This window comes from Mobula hypostoma, chromosome 11, assembly GCF_963921235.1.
Source record: "Mobula hypostoma chromosome 11, sMobHyp1.1, whole genome shotgun sequence".
In the NCBI taxonomy this organism is placed as follows: Eukaryota; Metazoa; Chordata; class Chondrichthyes; order Myliobatiformes; family Myliobatidae; genus Mobula; species Mobula hypostoma.
In genome coordinates, this window is record NC_086107.1 from 21,793,482 (window position 1) to 21,805,218 (window position 11,737).

Sequence of the window (11,737 nt, forward strand, 5' to 3'; positions counted from 1 at the left end):
TGCATGGAATGCACTGCCTGAGTCAGTGGTGGAGGCATATACACTAGTGAAGTTTAAGAGACTACTAGACAGGTTTATGGAGGAATTTAAGGTGGGGACTTATATGGGATGCAGGGTTTGAGGGTCGGCACAACATTGTGGGCTGAAGGGCCTGTTCTGTGCTGTACTATTCTATGTTTTATGTTCTATAAACCATAGAAAGGGTGCAGAGCAGATTTACAAATATGTTACTGGATTGGGGCGCATGCCTTATGAGAATAGTTTGAGTTGACTTGGCCTTTTCTCCTTGGAGCGACGGAGGATGAGAGGTGACCTGATAGAGGTGCACAAGATATTGAGAGATATTGATCGTGTGGATAGTCAGAGTCTTTCTCCCAGGGTTGAAATGGCTAGCACAAGAGGACATAGTCTTAAGGTGCTTGGAAGTAGGTATAGAGGAGATGTCAGGGGTAAATATTTTACGCAGAGAGTGGTGAGTGCATGAAATGGGCTGCCGGCAGTGGTGTTGGAGGTGGAAATGATAGGGTCTTTTAAGAGGTTCCTGAATAGGTACATGGAGCTTCAAAAATTAGAGGACTATAGGTAAGCCTACGTAGTTCTAAGGTAAGGACATGTTCAGCACAGCTTTGTGGGCCGAAGGGCCTGTATTGTTCTGTAGGATTTCAATGGTCTATGTTCTATGTTCTACACACCAAGAATTAATTTCTGTTTTATTTTTCTCTTTCAGATGAAAACCTACAAGACTGAGCAACGGTTCTCAAAATCTGTTCACTTAGAGATGACGGTTATTGGTCATGAAAATGCAAGGTTGTCTGCCACAGAAGCACTGCGTATAACAGTAGAAGATTTTGTATTTGAAATCACTCCATTTACCAATTTTGTCAACCATTTTCATTCACACCAGTATTCAATAATGTAGCATGCTGTGTTTTTACTGCAAGCCAGCTGATCTTTTTTAGACAAATAGAATCGAATTAAGGTGATTAGAGAAAAGTAGAAGGCTAATTAGAGCTCAGTTTTTATTAGAATTAATGGCAATAGTAAACAGAAGGCTGCAATAATCCATTTTTCTTATTGAAACTGTCCTATAACATTGATTGATTTGACAAATACATAGTATGTGATGTATACTGATGCTGCAAGAGTTTCGACAAGTTACTGTTCACGGCAAATTGTAAAATCTGATCAATCACTAAATCAACAAACAAGAAAATTGCTTTAGTTAATAACAAACTAAAAATTAGGAGCCAAAATTCAGCCTTGCAATGTTAAGTCATTAGTTAGTGGGTATATGAGCATTCAAGGGGGTGATTGAATTCTTTAACAATAACAACCACCTTCAGTTAATTAACCATTAGCAAAGCTGATACTTCTTTTGCTAAATCAATTCTTCCCAAGCAGATATATTTCTTAAAGCAATAATGAATTGTCATCTTTTTACTGAGTAAAATTATGTGTTATTTTGCTTAAAAGAAAGACTATCTGCTGGACATTCTGAGTGTGCGTGATGTTCTGAATGCTCTTATACTTTGGTCCCATTTAGTACTTGTAATAAATGTGTGCTAGAAAACTGACAACTGAAACTTTGCAACCCTTAATCCGAAAAAAAAATCTCCCATTAATACACAAACAAAGAAAATTAACTTAATAGGTAGATGAATGGATCTCCTGTAAAATTGCTCACAAGTTTTAATATTCGTGGAAGGAAAAACCAAAAAACTCATTTACATTTGTACAAAGTCCCGTTAATGGAGGCAGGCACATAGACAGGGAGACATGCTTTTGCCTCACAATCACTGCAACACAAGTGGCTTTTTCTGGAACTTCATTATATATATTTTTTCAGTTTCTTATTTTCTTTCTTGCTCTTTACCAGGCCTACCTTCTCTTACATATTTTTAGTTACCTCAACTTTTCCCTCTTTTCCCAAGAAATTTTCTAATTACTCTTCAAGCTCCTTGACCCACAGTATTGATTTTTATCAACTTAATTATTTTCTTATCAACTTACACTCAACAATTTGCCTGCTCTGCCCACTTTATATTTATGATTGTGTGGCTACGTACAGCTCCAATGACGGACTTAAGTTTGCTGACAAACCACAGTTGATGGCCAAATCAAAGGTGGTGATGAATCGAGATATCAGAGGGAGATTGAAAATCGATTTGGGTTGTACCACACAATCTCTCACTCAATATCAGCAAAACCAAAGAGCTGATTATTGACTGTAGGAGGAAGAGGCTGGAGGTCCATGAGCTGAACCTCATTAGGAGAACAGAAGTGGACACTGACATGTCAAAGGATATCTTTTGAGACCAGTATGCAAAATTCATCACAAAGAAAGCACAACAGCACCTCTACTCTCCTAGAAGTTTGCATAGATTTGGCATTCACCAAAAACTTTGACAGACTTCTGTAGATGCACAGTAGATATTATCCTAACTGTTTGCATCACATCCTGTAAGAAAACACCAAGCCCAGGTATGGAAATGGCTACAGAAAATGGTGGATACAGCTCAGTCCATCACAAACACAGTGTTCTTTTGACATGGAGAACTGCCACAAGAAAGCAATGTCTACCATCAAAGTCACCTACCATCCAAGCCATGCCCTTTTCTTGCTACTCCCGTCAGGCCAGAGGTACAGAGCCTCAGAACACGCACCTCCAGGTTCAGGAACATTTATCATTCTAAAACCATCAGGCTCCTGATATTCATTCACCCCTACTCAGAATTGATTCTATGAACTGCAGATTCACTTTCAAGGACTCTTTCCAACTAATGTTCTCAGTTTTATTTTTACTTGCATAATTTGTCTTCTTTTGCACATCAGTCTTTGTTTAAGTACAGCTTTTCTCAAAAAATTATACTGTATTTCTTTTTCCCTGTAAATGCCTGCAAGAAAATGAATCTCAAGGTAGTACATGGTAGCACACAGATACTTTGATAATAAATTTACTTTAAACTTTGACAGTTGACAGTATGAATATTGGTGGTAGTGGTATTAACAAAGAAGATAGTTTTAGGCAATAGATTGATATTGATCAGTGGATAAATGGAACAAATCAATAGAAGATGGAATTTAATCCTGATAAGCAAAAGATGATGCATTATGAAGTGAGTTCAGGTAGTATATACGAGGGGTGATTGATAAGTTCATGGCCTAGGGTAGAAGGAGTCAATTGTAGAAAACCTAGCACATTTATTTTTCCTAAATTTACACACTTAGTCCAGCGGTCGTGGAGCATATGGATCCCTTCTTTGTAGAAGTCGGCGTCTTGAACCTCCAGAAGTGGTCCACAGCATGGGGTGATTGATAAGTTTGTGGCCTAAGGTAGAAGGAGATGAGTTATTAACTTCAAACTTTCTGCATTTTCACTTGAAGAGTTTAACTGCACGTGCTGTAACAAGAGCTGTGTAACTCATCTCCTTAGGCCACAAACTTATCAATCACTCCTGCTGTGGACCACTTCTGCAAAGAAGTGATCCGTATGCCCCATGACCTCTGGACTAAGTGTGTACATTTAGAAGGGGACTATATTGAAAAATAAATGTGCTAGGTTTTCTAAAATTGACTCGTTCTACTTTAGGCCACAACCTTAACAATCACCCCTCATACGCCATGTATGGTAGGACCCTGGGAAGTACTGACAAACAATAGGGCTTTATTGAACAAGATGCAGCACAATTAAGTGAGGTGGTGAAGAAGGTAGTGAATGCACCCAAATGGTTGTTGAAGTCTGCAATGCACTATCTGAGAAAGTGATCGTGGCAATTTTAAGAAACAACTGGACTAGCATTTAAAAATTTTAATGTTATAGAAGGTTATGGGCCAAGTTCTGATAAAAAAAACGATTAGTGTAGATAGACACTTGATGGTTAGCTTAAAGGGCCTGGTTGTGGTTTAAATGATTCTGAGACTCATTAACATTTACGTTCCTAATTCTGCTTCATCGTCTGGCTTGGATCTTGAGGCATGGCCTTTGTCCTGTGAGTGCAAAAAGAGAATGGATTATGCTTATAAGCAGGACCATGGAATTGCTTGAGAGACAAATCATGAACATGTTTGTATATTGAAAATGACTTCTGTTTGCTGCTCACTTCTGGGTTATGGAGAACCGGGATGAAGGTTTGACAAAAGACTCAAGATAAGGTATCCATTGAGCATTATCTGGGATTGACCTGAGGGCACATGCAAGGCATGTATGTGTTGATTCTGATCTCCTGCTGCACTGAGCTAGCCGATGACCACAGGATATGAACTGATTCATTATAGTTTGCTATTATCGAAAAGGTGACAAGGCAAGGACTTATGTTTGAAGCCAAAAGAATTTCCCGTTAAAAAACACATAGAAAATGATTTAAATGTCCTCCATTAAATCGATAGTCAATTTGAAAGCCTTAATAGGAAACCAAAAAGAAAATCCTTCACTGTTAGAAAATCTCAATAACTAGTGAATAATGAAGTGGAGGAACAAATTACTAATATACCTGGAAGATAAAAATAATTTATTTTGATAAATTTCCCATTTATTTAGAGGCAGTATGTAATGGAGAATCTCCTTTTTTGGAGAGTGGTGGAACAAAGTAATTTAGGGAGCTGATCGAATTCAAGTTCTAGCAGAGCGCAAGGGAAATTCTACATGCTCTGTTTTAGGATTGGTACAGCTGGGAAAAGAATTTGGCAGAAAGGGAATGTAATACCATTGTCATAGGAAAGAATAAAGCCATAAAACTATAGGCTCTCTGACGGTGGTGTCTGAAAAGAGGATGCTGTCCAAGTTGCATGCCATCTTGGACAACGTCTCCCATCCACTACATAATGTACTGGGTGGGCACAGGAGTACATTCAGCCAGAGACTTGTTCCTCTGAGATGCAACACAGAGCGTCATAGGAAGTCATTCCTGCCTGTGGCCATCAAACTTTACAACTTCTCCCTTTGAGGGTCAGACACCCTGAGCCAATAGGCTGGTCCTGGACTTATTTCCTGGCATAATTTACATATTACTATTTAATTATTTATGGGGCAACTGTAACAAAAAACAATTTCCCCTGGGATCAATAAAGTATGACTATGACTATGACATATACTCACTGGCCACTTTATTAGGTACACCTGCACACCTGCTCATTAATGCCAATATCTAATCAGCCAATTATGTGGCAGCAACTCAATGCCATAAAAAACATGCAGACATGGTCAGGAGGTTCTGTTGTTGTTCAGACCAAGAACCAGAAGGGGAAAAAAATATGATCTCAGTGACTTTGACTGTGGAATGATTGTTGGTGCCAGACAGGGTGGTTTGAGTATCTCAGAAACTGATGATCTCCTGGAATTTTCACACACAATAATCTCTAGAGTTTGCAGAGAATGGTGTAAAAAATGAGGCACAGTAGCTCTGTGGGCAAAAGCACCTTGTTAGTGAGAGGAGTCAGAGGAGAATGGCCAGAATGGTTCAAGCTGACAGGAAGGTTACAGAAACTCAAAAAGCCACTCATTACAGCAATGGTGTGTAAAAGAGAATCTCTGAATGCACAACATATGGGATCTTGAAGTGGATAGGCTACAGCAGCAGAAGGCCATGAACATACAGAAATACACTCAGTGGTGTCTTTATTTGGTATCTCCTGTACCTGGAAAAGTGGCTACTGAGTGAAACTGCACCCTTTAGTGCGAAGTGGAAAGGAAAGATCTACTATGCAGATCCTTAGAGGAGATGCAAGTAGCTTCTGTTTTGGGTACAGAAATGAAACGAAGAGGGATGAAGGAGTGACAATGTGCTTAATTGTTTTCAATTCTGATGAGTATGATAGGTTTTCTAGCCTGGATCATAACATGCTGCACCTCCTGGATAAATGTGAGCAATTCAATAGAAGATCCCCTCACTACTTAATATTTCTAATGTAAAATGTAATGACAGGATCATATGTTAAGTAGCATTTTACTGTTTGAAATCTGAACTTCATTTATAATAGATTCATAATAGATAAAAAATTATTCTTACTCACATTATTCCAGCCCAAATGAAAGCATTAAACACAGCAAGCACTCAATTCTGTAATTCAGGCATCACTTAAAGCAAGTGAGAAACTGACATAATGCTTCAGGCTTTTATCCATTTCTCTCTCTGCAGCTGCCACCTGATGTGCTCTGGGTTTCCTTATTTCAGACTTGCTGAAACTTGACAGATTGTATGGATGCACAGTGGAGAGTATCATAACTGATTACATCATGCCTTGAATGGAGATACAACCCGCGTGCGTACACACACACACACACACAGTGTAAATGTGATTGAATCCTCTGGTTGCCAAAGGAGGATCTCATTATCAGAAATATTGCGGGAGACCATACACAAAATGACAATCTCTCTCCCAGGCACTGGTTTACACAGAGATGATTTCAGATTCAGTTACTGACCTGTGCCTATAGAGGAGATTTTGCCAAGTTGTGAACAAACCTGCTTAAAAGGGAAATCAGTCCCTTTTTTCGACATAAAAGGAAATACATTTTATTTTTCTTTGAAATGTTTGATGGATGAAATAATAAATTGTGGTTGGACATGGGATTCTGAGTGGTAAAATGAAGTAAGCAAAAAGCAACATTGGTTCTATTTAACATTTATACAGAAGACATGAATGTCTCAAGATACCTTCCTTTTTATCCATGTGTACTATTCTATTTTCTTGCTTGTTGAGGCTGATCAGACTATCTTTATGACAGAGTATTTGCCTGATTCATAGTGTACATTTATATTGTAAATTCATTATGACCCATCCAACTGATAGTAGCAAATATAATTTTCATAGAAAGCCTGAAAGCATAAATCTCCGAATAAACATTCCAATACTTCCATTTTCAAAGAACATCAATCCCTTCAGAAAAAAAAAATTACAGAGCAGCAATGCCTTTGGGGTGTATTATTGAAATGCAGTCTTGGGAACTTGGCTGTTTACTAAGGACTACTTTGCTCATCTAACTTAAGTGGCCCCTGGCTCCTAAAACTGCAAATAGCTTGTCTCAAAGTTTTACTGAAATAAATTCTTAAAGAGAAAGATAAAGTAACTGTCTAAAACACAATTTGATACAATCTGGAATATCTCCTAAACAGTGTATTTATACAATTATACCCTGTTTGATTTGGTTTCATCTCATTCTGTACACAGAGATATTTTTTACATCTCTTGTGGGATGGAGAAAATAAATAGCACAAATAAATGTTGATGCCACATAACTGATTTATATGAAAACACGATTTAATTACATTTATATTTGGTAATCTTCCGATGGAGATTACTTTTATAGTAGTCTTTCATTTTATAATCTTCACTCAAAATGTGTAAGAAAATATCTTCAATGGAATGCCCAACTGTTCTATTATAAACTGTTTGTTCTTTAATTGAAGACATAATTTAGAAGTGAATAAAATGCGCTTTTATTACCTTGTGAGATTAGTTATTTAAGACATTATTTCATAGTTTTATTTATTTATTACTCTTTTTACTTAAATAACTGACCTTATCTTTGTCATCAATAAAATTATATTTTAGTGCCTCTTGCATCTCAGTTGTCTGCAATACATATAAGAATCAATTTTCAAAGTTTTATATTATTCACAGAATGTGAATACTTCAATAAAGTTAATAAGTTGATAAGTTACCTCAGCTGAATTAGTAACTGACAGTGGTAAACTCACCCCTGTATACAAACTTGCTTCTGTCATATCTACAGGCATTAGTATAGTAGATAGCACATAACTTTACAGCACCCACTGTAAGATCTGGGTTCAATTCCAGAAGCAGTCTGTAAGCAGCTTGTACATTCTCCCCGTGACTGTACGGGTTTCCTCTGGGTGTGCTGGAACCTCCCACTTTCCAAAGATGTGTGGTTACAGTAAGTGAGCTCTGGTCATGCTACGATAGCACCGGGCTGATTTGATGCAAATAACACATTTCACGGTATCTTTCGATGTACATGTAGGAAATAAATTTAATCTTTCTTTCTTTTACATACATTTCAGATTCACCATTTTAGTCTACCCGCACTTTACAGTTTCAGCTTTTTCCTTTGATGTTCAAATTTGGAAGAGAGGTACCATTAGCAGATCTAGTCTTTTGCAGCAAGAGGCAGACAACATTAATAGGATTTGTCTAAAAGCCTCAAAAACTCTAATGAAGATATAGGGGACAAGTCCTGACAGGAAATTTGAGATGCAAGTAATCAGGGATAACTTCAAACCATAGGTAGACTAAGCAAATGAAATAAGCAATAATGCTGGGGGGGATGAATTCCTAAGTGTTTTTAGGCCAGTATATTGAGAAGACAACTAGAGAACAGGCAATCACAGACTTTGTGCTATGCATTGTGAAGGAGTAGTTAATAACCAGGTTCTGTAGGATCCATAGGAAAGAGTCAGTACATCCATGATAGAATACTTCAGTACGTTGAAAAGTGAAGTAGTTCAATCTGAAATGAGGTACCTAAATCTAAGCAAAGGAATCGATGAGGTGTGAGGTATGAGTTAGCTATGATAGGCTGGGGAACTCTATTGAAAGGCATGACACTGGATAGTGATGCCTAACATTTCAGGAATTAAAGCAGAACCTATAGCAGTCATACAGTCCTTTCTGGTATAAAAAAAACGACAGAAAATAAATCCAACCAGTTAACAAAAGAAGGATCATATTACATCCAAGGAGGAGTCTATAAAGTTTCCAAAGAAAGATAGCAAGCCTGAGGATAGGGAGCAATTTTGAATTCAGCAAAAATGAACCCAGAGATTGATTTAGAGAGCAAACATGGAATTAAAAGCATGCAAAAATGCAAACATGAGGCACCGAAATTTCAATGTGTAAAGGGAAACAGATCAGTGAAGGTAAATATAGGTCCTCTACAATCAGAAACAGGAGAATGTACAAAAGGATACCAAAACAAACATAGCAGAGTAATTAACCAAATTCATTGGTCTGTTTTCATAGAGCAGGAAAAAAAATAATTTCCCAAAAATGCTAGAAAACTAAGCACCTAATAAAAAGGAAGAATTAAAGGAAATTGAAAAAATTGCAGAGAAATTATTATGACTAGAAGCTAGTAAATCTCGGGAACCCGATAATCTAAGGAACAGGTAGCCAAACATGAGTAGGGAGGTAACCATTGGAATCTATTTCAAAGGATGTGATAACAGGTTATTTAGAAAAGATCAACAGGATTAAATATGAAGTCAATATGGATTTATCAAAAGGAAACCATGTTTGAAAAACTGACTGAAGATTTCTGAGGATGGAATAGATAAAGATAAACCAGTGCATGTGGTGTATTTGGATTTTCAGAAGGTTTCTAATGAAGTCTCCTGTGAAATTGAGTGAATAGGGAGTAATATATTGGCATGGAATGAAAATTACTTGACAGGAAACAGAATAGAGTTAGGTGCCATTTCATCTGAGTGCCAGATGGTTACCAGTGCAATCCCAGAGAGATCAATGCTTGGGCATAACTATTCACAATAAATGTTAAGCAAGGAACCAAATGAAACATTTCTAAATTTGCCAACTAAATGCAACTGGTGAGATTGAGTAGTGAGGAGAATGCAATGAAAATTTAAGCCCATTTGCACAGGTTAAGTGAATCGCCAAATCATGCTTCCAACATTACAACAAAGAAAATTATTTAATTACTTGTAAAATCCTGAGATTGTGGTGTATAAATACAAATGTGCCTTTATATGAAAATTTGGGTGTATAATTGTTCCATCTTTGAAAAACTCTCTTCAAGTGGATTTACAAATTCATTTTTCAGTGAAATCTGGTCACTGTGAAATAAGAAACAAACACATCTATGGCTTGTTTTATCATAACAGGTAACATGACTTTCCACAAAATGAAATTTGCTAGCTGCAATCTCAACAAATTGTGATATTTGGTGTGGTGCACAGGTGCAAAAATCCATTAGGTACAGACACCTGTGCTGAATGTGATAGAACATAGCCTTATTAGAGCAAAATTTCAAAGGACAAAACCTAATTATGATGAAAAGGATGTTGTTAGTTCACACAGCATTTGTTGAGCAATTTCTCTTATAGAATTACGTACTGCGATCACCTTGAAATTAGGACAGTATGACGTCAAAGAGTAGCAAGCCTTAGTATTGCTATCTTTCCTGCCAATTTTCTTTAATTATCAATGACATTTTATTCATAAAGTGTTCAGGAAGCATAGCAACACATATATAAAGGGCTGGAGAAGAAGGGATCTGACAGGAGAGGAGAGTGGACCCTGGGAGTAAGGGAAGTAGGAGAGGTATCGGGGGCATGATAGGCAGGTGAGGAGAAGAGGTAAGAGGCCAGAGTGAGGAATAAAAGAAGAGAGAAGGGGGAGGGAAAATATATTTTTTACCAGAAGGAGAAATCAATGTTCATGCCATCAGGCTGGAGGCAACCCAGGCGACATATGATGTGTTGTTCCTCCACACTGAGAGTAGCCTCATCAAGGCAAAAGAGGAGGCCATGGACTGACATGTCAGAACAGATGGAGCGGAGATGCTTGACAAAGTTGTCCACCAATTTACATTGGGGTCTCATCAGTGCAGATGAGGCCACATACAAAACAATATATTTCATGAAATATGTCAGTGATAAAAAAACCTGATTCTGATACTGAACTTCAGAGTTTTTAAAATAAATATGTTGGTTGCAAATTTAATAAAAACTAATAAGACCATAAGACCTAGGAGTAGAATTAGGTCAGTCAACTCATCAAATCTGCTTTGCCATTCCATCATGACTGATTTATTATTCTTCTTAACCTCATTCTCTTGCCTTCTCTTTAAACCTTTGACAATCCTACTTATCAATAAACTATTAACTTCTGTCTTAAATATACCCTCTGACGTGGCCCACACAGCTGTCTGTGGCAATGAATTCCACAGATTCACCACCCTCTGGCTAAAGAAGCTTTTCTTCATCTCTGTTCTAAATGGATGTCCCTCTATTCTGAGAATATGCCCTCTAGTCCTAGGCTCCCCCACTATTGGAAACATCCTCTCTACAACACCTCTATCTAGACCTATCAATGAGATCCCCCCTCATTCTTCTAAACTCCAGCGAGTACAGGCCTAGAGCCATCAAACGCTCCTCATATGTTAAGCCTTTCATTCCTTGGATCATTCGTGTGAACCTCCTCTGGAGTCTCTCCAATGCCAGCACATTGTTTCTTAGATAAGGGGCCCAAAACTGCTCACAACACTCCAAGTGTTATCTGACCAATTCTTCATCAACGTTCGGCCTTGCAGGTCAGGCAGCATCTCTAATGGAGGATGTTAACCATCCAGAAATGAAGTTCAAAATTTCTTCTAATAAATTAAATGGCAAGATTATTCTAAATTTTCTATTAATGAGGCAAAGATAACTGGGTATTCTTACAAAAATCTGAGGAATGAAGATAATGAAGTAATTATTATAAAGTCCATACGTCATTCCAAGTTCTAAGCTTCATTCTGTCCCTAGACTATTCCTTGTGTTTAACTATTATTGAAGCATGGCAAAGAATTAATAAAATTCTTGCATTAATTGAGACTTTATTAATCATGTCATTACTTGCATACTTTGAAATGCAGTAATTGTCTATGCACATTGGCTAATGGCTTCAGAAAAGATTTCAGTGGGCATTATTTTGTAACACTTGAGAAAAAAGGAAGTTATCCATTACAAATCCTCATCTCCATTTCAGTAATTAAGAACCA

General features: G+C 37.4%; 1 protein-coding gene across 2 annotated transcripts in view; it reads left to right on the forward strand.

The window, feature by feature from the left end:
- Window positions 1-7,433, forward strand: part of luzp2 (leucine zipper protein 2) — a 427,971-nt gene extending 420,538 nt beyond the window's left edge. For both annotated transcript variants that reach the window (XM_063061752.1, XM_063061753.1), the window contains one exon: window positions 728-7,433. The gene's annotated coding sequence lies outside the window, so the exon portion shown is untranslated. The remainder of the gene's footprint in view (window positions 1-727) is intronic.
- The last annotated feature ends 4,304 nt before the right edge of the window (window positions 7,434-11,737 follow it).